General features: G+C 31.3%; 1 pseudogene; it reads right to left on the bottom strand.

The window, feature by feature from the left end:
* Window positions 1–2,659: 2,659 nt before the first annotated feature.
* LOC131181535 (DNA (cytosine-5)-methyltransferase 1-like) lies at window positions 2,660–10,469 on the bottom strand (annotated as a pseudogene).
* Between the last annotated feature and the right edge of the window lie 5,663 nt (window positions 10,470–16,132).

Here is a 16,132-nt window from a genome sequence, read left to right as displayed (position 1 = left end):
CTTGATAACTTCTCCTGATATTTATCTCTCTTCTATTTATTAACTAACTTACCTCATGCCTTTAATTAATTAAACGAATAAAATAAAATTAATTAAATTAATTTTACCAAAAACTAATTTAATTAATCCTAAGCCTGAAAATAATTAATAAATAAAGTTAATTATTTTGGTACAAACGTAAATATTCTTATTCAATGTACTCAATTATTATTCACTACTCTTTATTCAATTCATCCGACTCAATCGCAAATTAATGGTAAAATACAAATTTTGATTTTATTATATTAAAAAGGGTTTTTTTGCGTGAAATTTTTTATAAATTTTAAGATTTTCAAACTTTTTTTTATTAAGAAAAAGGTTGTTAATTTATTTTATCGTCACTTCAAAAATTTTTACAGAAAATTTGTTAATTTATAAAAAAAATTCAATAATTATTTGACTAATTTAAATAAAGAAAATATTATTCAAATTAATCACTTCTTAATAAAATAATTAAACTAATTAAACATGAATTATTTGAAAATTTTTCTATTAATTATTGTCACTTAAAAAATTTTGAAAAAATTAATTATTCACATTAACCACTTTCTAATAAAATAGTTAAACGTAGTCATTTGAAAATTTTAGTATTACTATGAATTTCAACTTTCCTTGTTTGAAGGGATTTTTTATATATGTTTATGTAGATTGTAGTTAACTATTCAAATATAATTTAAAAATTTATAAAAAATATATATATAATTTAGACATTTATATAAATAAATGGGATTAAATATTATATATATATATATATATATATATATATATATATATATATATATATATATATATATATATAAAAGTAGGAAGAGGAGAGAAAAATGGTATTAACAACAAAAATATCCATGATTAAATCTGATGATGATAAATTGCCATCTATTTTGATCGGCTAAAAAGTAGTATAGAAATATATTATTATTTAAAAAATATTTAATTTGATTGATTAGATTAATTTTGTATTTAAATAAAAAAAAATTAAAAGTAAACCAACTTTCATTAAGAATAAAATATGATTATAATAATTTATTTTAACAATGAATGATGGAGTTTAACTGACTATTAAAATTAATATATTATAGTAATATTATATTATATACAAAAAGGTAACAAAAAATTATATATAAAAAGTTAAATCACTAAGATGTATAACGACTATAAACTACGTGTAACACATTAATAAATCACTAAGATGTATAATGACTATAAACTACATGTAACACATTAAAACAAGTTAGTGATGAAGACTCTGTCACTAGTACCTTTAAGCGATACAGTATCTAGGGGTGTGCAAACGGTCGGTTCGGTTCCGAACCGAACCGAATCGATAAAATCGAAAATTGAAAATTAAAAATTTTAAAAACCGAACTGAACCGATTGATAAGAGAAAATCGAACCGAATCGAATCAATAAATTTTAATTCGGTTCGATTTTAAACCGATCAAACCGAAATTTATAAAATTTCATATTTTTAACATTAAATCTAAATAATAAAAGCATAAAAACAAAAAAAATTAGAAATCAAAACTCAAAAACCTTAAGGTTCAATTCGGTTTTCTTTGATTTCAGTTCGATTCAATTCAGTTCGATTCCATTTGGTTCGATTTTTTTTATTTCCTATATATATTAATAATTTCGATTCGATTCGGTTTTTTTGACTTTTTTATGAAAATAACCGAACCGAACCAATTAATCCGAAATTATCAAAATTATAAACCGAACCGATTAAATTTTAAAATTAAACTGATTGAACCGAATTAATCGATTTGATTCGATTTTTCGATTTAAACCGAAAACTGCACATCCCTAACAGTATCCATCGCTAATACTTTCAATGAGGTTTATGTATGTTGTATTGTCTTTTAGCGACAAGTTCGTCACTAATACTTTTGGCAACGGAATGCTCATCACTAAATCACTAAAATTTTTAATTTCTAATATTACAATAATTAGTGTAAATTAAATCTTTAATATTGTTTTATATAATTCTTAATATAATAATTCTATCATTTTAATCACATAAAGACTATTAATTCATTAAAAATTATTTAATTTATTATAATAAAATTAATAAAAAAAATCATAAATATAGAATCTGACTTTCACTAATTTTTTTTAATTGTTTTAAATATTAACAAACTTATAATATATGTACTGCATGGGTGTGGGGTGGGGGTGAAGGAGGGAGAATAATAGATAAGCAAAAATTATTATTATTAAAAATTAAATATTTATTTCAATAAAAAATTTACATTTATTTAAATAAATATAGAACTAAAATTAACTAAATTAAAAAAAAGGATAAAATTAAAAGAAGGTTTTTAGATGTTTTTATTAATTATTGCTTTTTTCAAATAAATTCTTTTGCATCAATAAAATATTTTAATTTATAAATTTATTAAAAATGTACAATAAAAATGTTAACAATATGAAATTTGTTATCATTAACATATATAGAGACGAGAGAAAAAAATTCATTGCAAAATTAAATATATGTACTTATCAAACCATACAGTTTGATTTCAAATTTATAATTATTAAATATATTTTTCTTACTATATTTATTCTCTAATTGAAATCAAATTTATTAAAAATACCTTTAAAGTGAAGACTGGAGCAAAAATTTTGAACCCGAACGCTGAATAAAGGCCGGTAGAACCAACTGTTTCCCAAAATTGAAGGGAAATCAAATTTGTTTTTTTCTGTACCAAGCAATAAAGGGAGCATTTCTCTTAAGGTCAAAACGACTAAAGATTTCTACAGTAATGATTGGCCGAGTTGTAGGAGCCATTCTCACTATTTGGCCTTCTTGTTCATTGCCTCCTTGAGCTTAGTCCCCAATGCATATGCCAATGGTGGGGGAACAGCATTTCCAATTTGCCGATGTTTATGTTGGATGTTACCAGCAAACTTGTAGCTATCGGGAAATCCCTGATAAAACATAGTTCAGAAAAAAAGACGAAAAAAATTACCAACTTAACATATTCATGAGAAACCATTAATGACCCTTTGCGGTCATCATTGGCTAGCTAACGATACCACAGAAAGGGAGAACAAATAAGCCACTTAGGATCGATCAGGAGGTTTGCATAAACAAATTTCTAAAAGGGCAAGAAATCAGTTGCAAGTGCAGCCTTTTGCTGCCTATTTCAATGCAAATCTCTAGTGGCTTAATAAAAAAATTGACCAAACATGCTGAGAAAGTTGGACAACTTACTTGAGATCGAGCACATTCACGAACTGTAAGAATCCTGTCCTGCTCAGGATGAAAGCACATCCCCACCTTACCCATCGGTTGAGGATCTGTTATTGAAGTTGGGAAGTTCCCTTCCCAATCCAACCTCCCAAAAAGCCCCTTCCACTGATTATGCCGCTTAGCTGTGTTTGGCAGGCACCATGGAATCAAATCAACCACTTGCCCAGTAGACAACTTAATCTGCACGTCATAAAATTAAAAAAATCACATCTATAAAAAATTCAGGTGATCCCAATATAAAGACTAGGAAGATGTGTAGCATCTACTCAAGAAATCAAATTGTACATTCATACCTTTTCATCTGGAAGGTCACGCCAATCAGAACCTGGCTGTTTTGGAATTTTCTGACACCTAATAAGATTCAGCTCATTCATTTCTTTTGATATATGGTCTGTCAAAACAGCTGTTTCTCCACGAATTTTCTTTTGAAACCATGAGATAGGATCATTTTTATACTGCAAAACAAAAGATTGAAAATGATGTGACCTGCATATTAATTGGTGTTAAGGATTTTCAAATACATACTACCTCCGTCTACTTTTCTCTATCATTTTTTAGAAGTTGTTTTGTTCAAAATTATGTCATTTTGAGAAAATTAAAGAGCATTAATTAATTTTTTTTTAATTTTACCCTTATTTCTGCTAAATATAATAACCAGTTATACAATTTTTCAAAACTCACGTTATTACCTCTCTTTTAATTAGGTAAGATAAAAGATAATTTAGTCAAATCAAGATGTATTTAATTATAATTTAGGTGATTTAATTTTCTTAATTAGCGTGCAAAAACCTTAAACGACAAATAAAAGTGAACGGAAAGAGTATTTTATTATCTCATATACCTCCAAAATCGTCTTAGAGGCACCATTTCCAACAGCTGGGAGATCACCAATGGTATCTCTGACAGTTATTGCACGGAAAGGGGCTCCACTAGCGGTACTTCGAACAGCAGCATAATGTAAATTTTCTGACAACATGACTTTTAACTCTGGAGCAGCAAAGACATGCATCGGTTCTGGCCACTCAGGAAGAATCTCATCAGGGGAGGCAGCCCATATGAATACTCGTTTTCGTGACTGAGAAACTCCATATGCTCCAGCTTCCAATATGCCAAACCTCACCTAAGCAAAATAAGTTACACAAGTATAAATGCAAGAATAATTGTAACACAATAATGCTTCGAAATACATAATAATTTTATGCCCAGTAACATCTACCTGATAACCCATCTCAAGGAGTGAAGCCAAAGTCAAACGAAAAGTTTGTCCTTTATTAAATGACACAAAGTTCCTCACATTCTCCAGGAGGAAATACTTGGGTCGGAAGTAGTCAACAAAGGATAAAAATGCTAAAATCATCTCACATTGAACTTTACTCCAAGTGCTTTGACTAAACCTATTCATTCCGAGAAACCCTGAAAAGAAAGATCTCTTTCCTTTTTGTAATCCTTCTATAATAGGACATTTAGTTGATTTAAAAAAGCCAGAATTTGTACATACTTGACATGGAGGCCCTCCATTGATGAAATCAACCTGTCCTGGTACAGGCAAATCATTGATTACTTTCTTATCAAGTGATGCAGCCAACTCTATGGCCTCGGTGGTTGAGATACATTCATATGCATCACCACACTTCTCCATTGCAGCCCTGCAATACAACCCAAAAGCTATCAACCAAAATTTACAGCAAGGGCAGGAAAAGAGTTAAAATTACCAGAAAATCATTTACCTAAGGATCACATTGCAATTATTAATAAACACTAGAGACGTTGGATTATTGAGCTTGAATGCTTCTCCAGCAGGTTCTTCATATTCAATGGCCCACTTGGTTGATGAGATGCCTGCAATGTTGAAAGCAGCAAATAGTCAATCATATTACTCAGTTTGACAAATACAAGGAGATAAGGAAAGTCACCTGCATGCTGCAATCCCTCTGACAAGCCACCACAACCAGCAAAAATATCCAATGTGGCCAACCTTCTCTCTTGAGATGCTTTTCTTTCTCTTTCAACTTCATCCTCTCCCTCTTTGCACTTGCCCTTCCTCTTCCTAGATGCAGCATCACTTTCTGCAGTCCCAATTGAGTACCTCATTTTGATATTAGCTGGTAACTACTCACGAAAGAGATTGGAAGATTATTTGTATCTTACTGAAGCAGTCTTTTTATGCAGGACATGATGGTTAAGGAAACCAATTCACAGATGAGAAGTGGTTCTAACTTAACTAAATTAATGCTTTTTCTATGAGTTGATCAAAATATTTAGCAAATCACAAGTTACCTGCTTGAGGGACCCTGTGGAAGGATCATAAAGATGCTCACAAAAGAAAATATGATCAAAGATTGCGACAGCACTACAGGTAGGAATATCATTTTTCTTTCTGACTTCACATTTCCCTTCGATAGCCTCAGCAGGTAAAAGATGCATATCCTCACTGTAATAAATCTGAAATTTTAAGCCATAGACTTTTTAGACAACTGAACTTGTGGGCTACCGAAATTTATATATGTTAATTGTAAGGCAAAGTATGATGACAGAAAAGCTAGGAAGATAAATGTTACACATCAGACCTACACAACTTAGTGAAACAAAGAAATAGGGAGAGAGATAGAAGTAGACTGGCTTGAGAAAAGAAACTGAAAGGGGAGAAGATTTTGAGAGAATTAGAGAAGAGGAGAGAACAGAAATAGAGAGAAAATAGATAGAAGAGATTTTTTTTTTTTTTTGGATGGAAAGAAAGAGATCTTTTTTATTATTAATAATCTTGGATAGACTTCTCTTTACAAGTAAGTTCTTATTTATACTTTTATCCTATAACTGCTATCTGCAGTTACAACTGAAGAGAGTAATTACAATTGACTACTACTATAGAATCTTCCAATTTTACTGCTGGTCTAATCCACTAACTACTCTATTCCTTAATCATAACAGTAACATAATTAGTCAATTACACCATAAAATCATTAAAAGGAGTTTTACCTCACGAATATCAGAACAATATGCCTTCTCAGATGAGACGTCTTCTGGTCTGAAAAATCTGCGGACCTTGACCTGGGTGAATCTTGCTTCAGCTCGTTGTGGTTCCTTTTGGACAATGATCTCCAGCAACTGACACACAACATAAGCCTTCAACCCAACATTCCTTCCACCCTTAAAAGTTTCAGTCTCCCTTTCGATGGTGAAGTGATATGGACTTGCATAGACAAAATCATTAACAGAATACTCAATCCCTAATAGTACAAATCGAGTCATAGAAGAATTAACTTTGAAAATGTCCTTTTCCATTTCAGCTTCCTTTATTTTGCAAGAGTGGCAGACACCAGATCCAAGACCCATTGTATCATGGGTGAGACTGAAAAAAGCACCTCTATCTGGCCAATACAAACTTCTACAGTAATATTCCAGAGGCAATCCTTTCCTTTTCCTGTCTTCTGCTCTTGCTCTATCAATTCTATCAGTATTGGCATTATCTTTCCTGTGACGATGTCCCCAAGGCGTTTTGCGAAGTTCCACCACAATTGCCTGTTTGACATCCTGCAAGTCATAATTCATGCATTCATTTCTCAAGAAAACCTCTCTCTCATTGGCTGCATTGCCCAGAACTGTCTGATGTCCCTGCTGCATCATTCTCCCATGAAACATTTTGCTTCCATCTGATGTTTCAAACATGTACTCTACAAAATAGATCAGAGGAAGTTCATTTGATTCATCAACCTCCACTAAGACAGCACCTCCCACAGCAATCACCTCGCCACGAACAATAGCGCTCTTATAAATAGCTCCACCAGAATGCGTTATGCCTACAGGATTCCCATCCCATTGTACTTTATCCCTTGAAGAGTATGATTTGGTTCGTGATGACACCAAGCAAGGCTTTTGTGTATTCTCTGAAATTAATAGATTCTCCTCTTCAGCATCATCTTCATTTTCCTCTTGCTCCTCAATGCAATCCTCCTCTTTTGCTTCACAATTAGTTCCCTCTTTCGTATCCTCTGGTGAGTAATTAGAGTAATATTCCCCCCAAATTCTGTTAATAAGCCTTGTTGTCGTTGCCTGCATAACCTTCCTCTTGGACACCATAAGGCCTATAGGGCCCATTGCTGCTCGGGGATTTAAATTGGGTAGACTCTTCTGCATAATGTGTTTTTTTTTCACCACCCATTTGGTATGATGTCTCTCCTCCATCTTATTTGTAAGACCAACCACAAATGCGCATTTCTTTATCTTTTCATCAGGAAATTCAGCAAAAAGCTGCAGTATTATTTGCCCATGCACAACCACATATCTCTCAACAGCTGCTGGATCATGAGAAATGTAACCATGATCATCCTTTTTGAACTCAGATATTTTCCTGATTACATCTGCAAAAGAAAGCCGTGACACTCGACTTTGTTCTTTCAACAATGTAATGATGCTTCTTGCAAGTTTGGCTGTTTTCAGAACTGGCTTATACCATGGAGAATATTTATTTGTGGCTTTCCAAGTCTATACCTGAAGAAAGAAACAAGAATCATATACTTAACACCATCAGAAACAATTCATGACTAATTCATAAAAAAAGCCATTGCTTATTTACAATGTGAGAGAACATGCACAATACCAGGCCATGTCTGTTCGGATAGATATGAAAACCACTGAAGAACCAAATTCTATCATCCACTCCTTTATTGCACTCAAAAAAATTGGCAAACCCACATCATCCTGTGCCCCTGAACCCCCTGAGGAAGACTGATCAGGATCATTTTCAAGATGGAACCCACTTCCATCATCTTCAGTCATCCTTCCTGACCCAAAGATGGTGACATCTATATCTTCACATGGTTTCATGGGAAGAAGCTCCAACGAAATCAATCTTGAATCAGAATTGTAAAGCGACCAATTATGGAGCATTCTTTTTGGAAGATCATCAGGGTCAACCATGATATGCTCATCACTGTCAATAGCTACATATTCATCAGTTTCTTCATCAGAATGTGAGTAAAATGCAGGCAAAGGGTAGTCGTTAGCAATCTCATCTTCATTGATTTTTATGTAGATTGTATTTGATGATGAAGCTGAACCCTTACTTTTCTTTTGCTTCTTTGTAGATTGCCAATACTCTTCTTCTTGCAATAGTCTCGCTAGTTTTGCATCTTCATCCTCCTCAGCTCCACTGGAGGATGAATTAGATAGTAACATAGTTGACTCTGTGCCTCCAACTTTTGGACATATTGTCAAATTCCCACAAGAGCTTGCTGCTTTTGCCAGTACATAATTTCCATGCTTGCGACTCTTGTCTTTCAAGGCAAGAAGAACAGGCAAGTCTGCAAATTTCTGGTCATTCTTCTTTGATGTGTCATCTAATCCTATTAGTTGATTATAAATGAATTCACCATGAGAAATGACAAAATCCTTAATGGATGCTGCACCTGAAAAACACTTGCGTCCAGTCATTGATCGAACAACCCCTGCAAGCAACTCATCAAGAGTGATATCAGGATTCCCTCCAGAAGATTTTGATAGTTTCTTGTACACCTCTATACAAGTGTAAGCCTTCTCAAAGAAACGATCATAGAACTTCTTGTAGCTACTTGCAGGTCTTAGGCAATCATAATCAGCAATATCTGTTGTAAGCCATACAACTGGAGAGCCATCTTCATAACCAGATATGCTCCACCCTTCTATCCTTCCAAAGCCTTCACATCTAATACATTTTCCTTTTCCTGCTCAGGACTCCCCTCAAGAGGCAATATAAGACCAGATATAAACATATCATCAACTTCAATCATCTCAAGGGGGCGTGGCATGCCATTTGCATCATGCACAACAAAATCAGTTAGTCTCCTATTTGGACGACCTTCTTCTTGTTCATGTGTGAGGTGAATAGCTATAATCTCTTCATCTGCAAATTGTTCATTCTTTGATTCAAGAACGGAAGACTTTTCAGACAAAGGTACCAATTTCTCCTTGAAATCTGTGCATGCAGCAGCTCGCTTTGGCCTTTTTTGGGAGACAGCAGGCTCTTCAATCCTGTGAGAAGAAGTTTGCTTTCTTCTTTTCGCGTTGTTTTTTAGTTCCTTGCTTTCCTTAGAAACCGAGGATTTTGGTTTTCCTTTGGTCTTCTTCATTCCTATTACCAAATACAAGTCCAATGAGGCAGCATACTAGGAAGTTCAATTTCAAAAGGATGCTGAGACAACCAAAGTACTGAAATAAGAGACCAAAAGGGAAAGCTACACAACAGAAGCAATTATACGAACATTATGAGTTCACTTTTGAAGATGTCCGAAATTATCTAATAGCCCCCAAAAAAAGTCAGAAAAATTACATATAAGTAATAAAAAATAAATGTAGAAAGGATTAAGAAAATTTGGGCAACGACCAAACAAGCATAATTATCCTATCAAAAACATATGACATTGAGAATTGAGCTTCAACTATTCCCACAAATTCTTCTCGTGCATTTCTAGTCTAGAATTAGCATACAACTGCAAAACTAGATGAGGATCCCATATGTTACTGATAAAATAGGAAGATCATCAAATACAACATCAGCAAACCAGCACATCGCATGAATGAAACTCCAAAATATTTATTTTGTTGTGAATTATCTTGCCCATAGAAAGTAACTTTTGAGGAATTAACTATGAGCTCAATTTACTTTTACTAATCCCACCAAGAGTGCCAAGTGCACCTTGTGAAACCAGTTTGTACCAAGTGGATTAAAGCGTTGCACACGACCACCATATACAGCTCTTGACTATTTTTTCAGGTTTCAATTCATAATCAATTGACACTAACCTGATGAACAGATCATTAGAAAGAGAGAGAATTTTCAGGTTTCAATTGATAACCTAATTGACAGTTTCAAATTTAATAGATAGATAAATTAAGTAAATTTCTCAGTACCTGATTCCGAGTCGGAAGCATTGGAGAGTGGTGAATCCAATAGCGCTGAAGATCCCATTATTTTTTCAATTGAACACAATCCTCCTTTTACTATTATTGTGTTGGTGTGTTTTCTTTCCAATATTTGGAAGTAGAAGCACAAATATAACCCAGTAAAGAGTAGAGAAAGAGACCTGAGATCAAAGCGAAGACACTATTTATTTAATCGAACACACAAGTTGAAACAAATACCCAAAACTCGTCTAAGCTGCCAAATGGGTATATGTTTCTATCTCATTTCAAATATAATCCACATAACTATTACAAAAGACGAAATGAGCGGGAATATGAAAAAATTTGGCGCCCATGGCCTTTTCATTTGCAAAATCCAACACGCAAGCCCGTGGTTGGACTTGGAACAGCGGTCCCCATATTTACCATTTTAAACAGGTTTACTCAATTATATGTAGGAATGGTCATGGATAAGTGGGGATGAGTAGGGTTGGTTTTTTGCGAGTGTCTATCCATCACCAAGTTATCGAATTCTAATAGAACCTGTATAGTATATATTTGACTTAGAAACGGGTTCAAATAATATTTCAAATTAGATTTGAATTTTATACGTTACCTAATTAATTTATATAATATTTAATTTAATGTAAAATATATATTTTTTATAATAATATTTATATATTTTTTATAAATTTTAATTTTATATATTAGATATTTATTATTAAAATTATTTATATAATATTTAATTCAATATAAAATATATGTCATTCATAATAATATTTATAAATTTTTATAAGTTTTAAATTTTACATGTTAAATATTTATTTACCAAATCTATTTATATAATACTTAATTCAATATAAAATATATATTTTTATAATAATATTTATAAATTTTTATAAGTTTTATTTTAAATAAAATAAAATTTAAATATTTTATGAAATCATTATATTTTTAAAATATAAATTATTAATAAAAAAATAATTTTTATGTATATTATTAATTAAAATATATAAATTTAAATGGGTTCAAATATTTTTTAAGTATTAATAATTGCGTTTAGAATGAGTTCGGATAGTTAAGAATAAATTTGAATCAAATTTAGAACAAATTTAGATTTTGAAAATATTAATAGGTTTTGAGTTGATTGATAATTTACACAGATATTCTATCCGTAACCATTTAGATAAGCCATACTCAATTCAAATCGAAAAAATCAATTGAATTATCTAATCTTGAAATTTGATTCCATTTAATATAAAATTTGATTTGATTTAAATTTAAAATAAAATTAATTTTTTCAATTTAATTTGATTTTTATTAAAAAATTTCAAAAAAATAAACCAAACAAAATTAAATAAAAATGTAAAAACCAGAAAAATATCTTAATATACTTACAGTTTATTGGTAGAAGGCCTTTCATAGCACACTTACTTTTATTGTCTAAGTTCTACCACAATAGACCTTTTATTTTTTTGAGTATTGGCTGTAAAATTCAAAACTTTGTGCGAATTTTTTGTTTTATCTAATTTTTTAAATTTTGAATAATTAAACCAATAAATTTATTCAACTTTCAAATCAAAATTTAAGGTTTTAATTTTTTTCTACTTTTAATGCCAGGATAAACAACCCTATGGTTAAAATAACTATATAATTTAAGTACAGAGTAGTTCATTCAAAATAAACACCATATTGGTTGATTGTGCAAATGACACATAAAATCAGTTTTATAAACATAAAAATCAAAAATGCAAAAACTTCATCATGCAGTATTGGCAAAAATACAAGTTGGCAAAAATCTTCAATTTTGATTTTGATAATTGGACAAAATTTCTTCAAACTGAAAGTCTATGTTTTAATTGTCTAAAATTTAATGAATTGGATAAAATAAATAATTCATGCAAAGTTTTGGATTTTTCTAGCCAATAGCCCTTTATTTTTTTTCTTTGACCACATTCAACTGGATTTATTTTTCTACTCTCTAATCTCTCAATTTCTATGACATGAAAGAGCTAATTAATTTTTCTCTGCTCTATATTCGATTTCTTCCCCTCCCTTTTGATTTATTTTCATATCCTCTCTATCTCTAGTTTCTTTTATTCTTTCTTCTTTGCTGCCCTAACTCTCCCCTATAGGATATCCATCCGCATGTTAGCTTTTCTATGGATTTCATTGCGCAACATCAAAACCCAGAAGTTCTGGTTATTCCCTTCCAAACCCAAAGAAGAATAAGCCCAACCTTTTTTATTTGCAAAAGAACGATATTATGTATCTTTCTTTCTGGTTGAAAAAAGATTTCACTGAAGTCACATGCAATCTCAGTAGGATGTTGAACATACTATCACTAAATAGAAATTCAGAACCATCTAAGTCTAATGTTGTATTAATTTGTTATCGGTTAGGTTTGTAATAGATAATATTATATTTAGGCATTTAGTTAAATAAATTAAATTAGTTCTTTTTTATAGCACTTGTTGTATAAATTTGTCTTCTAATGTTTAAAGTGTGAATACTGAAACATATTTGCTGGCTTGTATCGTTGCCATTGTCCACTGCTGAGTGTTGAATTTGTTTTTACAAAACTGATGAATGAATCGAATCGAGCTGAATTATTTTGATTTAACTCAATTTGATTTATCTTTTGTTCGATTTGGTTCGATTTAAATATTATAAATTCATCTATTCAGTTTAAATGGTTTGATTCAGTGTGAACTGAATCGACTGATTGCTCACCCCAATGAGTAAGGTGGTTATGAAAGTCACCATATTGATAAGAATGAATATAAAATTTTTGTTAATGAAGGCAATATACACATGTAAATTTTGAAAATTTATTTGTCTAGGACAGTCAATAATAAAATAAAACAAAAGATATATGATAGTGCCTATATATTTTAAATGTGAATTACATATATTTATATTTTTTATCCATCATAAATTAAGTACGTGCAAAACATGTGCATAATCTTTTCTCATTTTTTATTTTATTAATATGTGTATATATGAATATAAAATGATTTAATATAAGAAAAATTACGAAAAAGTATGTTGTGATTTAGAGCTTTTTTTAATTAGAGTCTTTTAATTAACTTTGTGATAAAGTGGTACCTCACACTTTAGTGCCATTAGCAATTGGAGGTTTTTTACACTAATACCATGTAAAATTGCAAACATAGAATAAAGAAAATTAACTAACATTATTTTATATATTAAACATATTTTTTTTTTATTTTCACTTGACTTTACTTTTTCCTGCTCTTAAGCTTATTCCTTTGTCCAAAACCTAATATTTCTCCAAATCCATCGTAGTTTTTTGTGCCCTCATTCAACCCACCAACACCACATTCCAACAACAACCTAAGAATAATGCCTCTAGCACCCCATAAGAACTGTAATCACTTAGAGAAGCAACGATTGTGTTGTTCTATCCATCTTCAATGACACTTTCTCCAATTTTCTTCTTAGGTTTAGTTTGTGGAATTGATGACGCTTATAACATCCACCATTTTTAGATTTTGGAATTCCTATCGTTGATAGGGGAATTTCGATGAAACTTAGGGTTTCTGAGCGATGGAAATGATGGTTTGTGTCTTATGTGTCAAGAGTAAGGTTAGAAAGTTTAAGGGATAGTTTTCTTACAAGTTAAAGTATAAGATTTCTTTTTGAGCAATATGGACTTTGGCAGCCGAAAGTTGGGCTTTCGGTAGCCGAAGGTCCCTTTACTGTTGAGGTTTTTTTAATGCAATGTGGACTTTAGCAGTCGAAAGTACCCTCAATAATAAGGGTATAAATAGTCTTTTTAACTTGTAAACTTTAAAATGAATTTGAAAATTAAGAAAAATTTTCTCTTTCCTTTTTACTATTACATACAAAGAGTAATTAACTCTTAGTAATTTGCATGTTTTGGATGCTTAAAGATCCTTTGGGAAGTTCAAACATCAAGGGATGAATTGGATTCTTTTATCTGTCAAGTTTCTTCATTTCATAGTCCTTTGAGAAAGGTATCTCCTCTTCTCATCCTAATCTTTAAAATGGCTTTCTAATGTAATTTTGAATGGGAAATGTTGAGTAATGTGTTTTGCCTGTAAGAAATGAAGTTGATTAAACCTTTTGAATCAAATTTCAAAGTTTCCTTTTCTTCTCCTTTTATTTGAAATGAACATGCATGTGTTTTGTTCTTGTTTCTTTTGAAACTTGAAGTAAAAGATAGGAAGGGAGAAGTATAGGTATGTTGATGTTATATGTTTTAGTTATACAGTCAAGTTTGTAGTTTTTAATTTTGGAAAAGTTTTGTAATCTTGCTAAGATTGATGAATTTTTCAAGTGCATGTTGTATTTTTAGTTTTAATACCATCAGTTGGTTAGTTTGTGGCTTATCTATAAGTTGGATTTTAGTTTTTGGAGCTTTGAGCATGTGTTGATAGAGTTTTAGATTAAGAATTTATGCAGAATTTGAGTTGGAAATTTTGAAAATTTCCAAGTTAAATATGAAAACATTATTTTGGCGTAAAATAGTGCTACTTCTTAAGAGTTTTGAAGTTCAAGACTTGATGGCCCAAGTTCCTTACTTTGACAATCAAAATAGCTATTGCCTAAAAAGGGCATTCAAGGTTCAAGACTTTGGCAGTTGATATTCCTTACTTTGGCAGTTGAAGTTTCTTACTTTTGCAGTCGAAGTTTCTTACTTTTGCAGTCGAAGTTCCTTTTGCTTGCCTTATTTTCCTTTTTTGTTTTAAGGCTCTAAAACTTGTTTTAGACACCAAAGAGACCTAGAATCTGTTGTATGATGCATGTATAGAGTTATAAAAATCCGAATAACTCATTAAGGTCTATCTTTTATAGGATCGAATGTGAGGATCCCAGAAAGCTACATTTAAGGAATAGCTACATTTGTGATTATGGTGTTGTTAGGCTACAAGAGGTGAGTAATACTAACCTATAGAATACAAATCTTTTAATTAATTATAATGAGACTCATGACCATTAACATGCATTATTTCATGATATTATTAGGTTGTATGTTTCTAAAACATGAATATGTTGCATTATTCCATAATTATTGTTGATGTTCGATAGATGTTGGATGACCCACTAATTTCTCCTATGATACAAATATGTTATATTTTATGATCATGCATAATGTCATGTGGCAAGACCAGGCAAGGCCTAATAAGTTTCTGACTCACTATTTATGATAGAGGAGCTCTTGAGGAGCTTTTTTATGAGCCAGACACATTCGTTATGTTATGTATTTAAGAGGAAGTCCTAAGGAGCATCTTTATAAGCTAGGAAAATTGGTTATGGGAAATCATTGGTGATAAGTCTATCTTATGTGAATTGTTTATGATGTGTAAACTCATGTGATTGATGCACTGCATATGTATGAATTGAATAATATGACAAATGAATGTTTGTTAGTTTACTCACTAAGCTTTCCAAAACTCACCCCTTTCCTTTAACCCCAAGTGAAGTGTTGTAGGATTAGAGACATCCACTAGAAAGGCTAACAAGAGGTAGAGGTCTAATAAGTTACAATGTATGACTTAAGTTTGTTGAGTGGACATGTAATTTATAAATTGTTAGATAATGTGCTGGGTTTCATTAGATTGTCAATATGTAATATGTAAGAACAAAGAAAAGTATGTACGTTTACCTTAATCCATGAACAATTTCTTTTAATTATGAATGAATGGATTACACTTTAGTTGTAACATCCTCACTTTAGATAGTTCGTACGTTCTACTATTATGGTGACCAATATACATTGGACGATCGAGATATGCGGAACTATATTTAAGCGACAATGAGGAGTCATAAATAACTCAAATAATGACAAGAAAAATTAAGAAAATATTTAAGCAATGAAATGCACTAAGGTTAAGCAGGCGAGCTCGATGATGGGTGACCTAACGAAGTGACTATAAAGATAGTTAGCAACCCTAGACCCATGGAAACCCTATAAAA

This window comes from Hevea brasiliensis, chromosome 7 (genome assembly GCF_030052815.1).
Source record: "Hevea brasiliensis isolate MT/VB/25A 57/8 chromosome 7, ASM3005281v1, whole genome shotgun sequence".
Taxonomy (NCBI): domain Eukaryota; kingdom Viridiplantae; phylum Streptophyta; class Magnoliopsida; order Malpighiales; family Euphorbiaceae; genus Hevea; species Hevea brasiliensis.
This window is presented reverse-complemented; position numbering and strand designations above follow the sequence as displayed.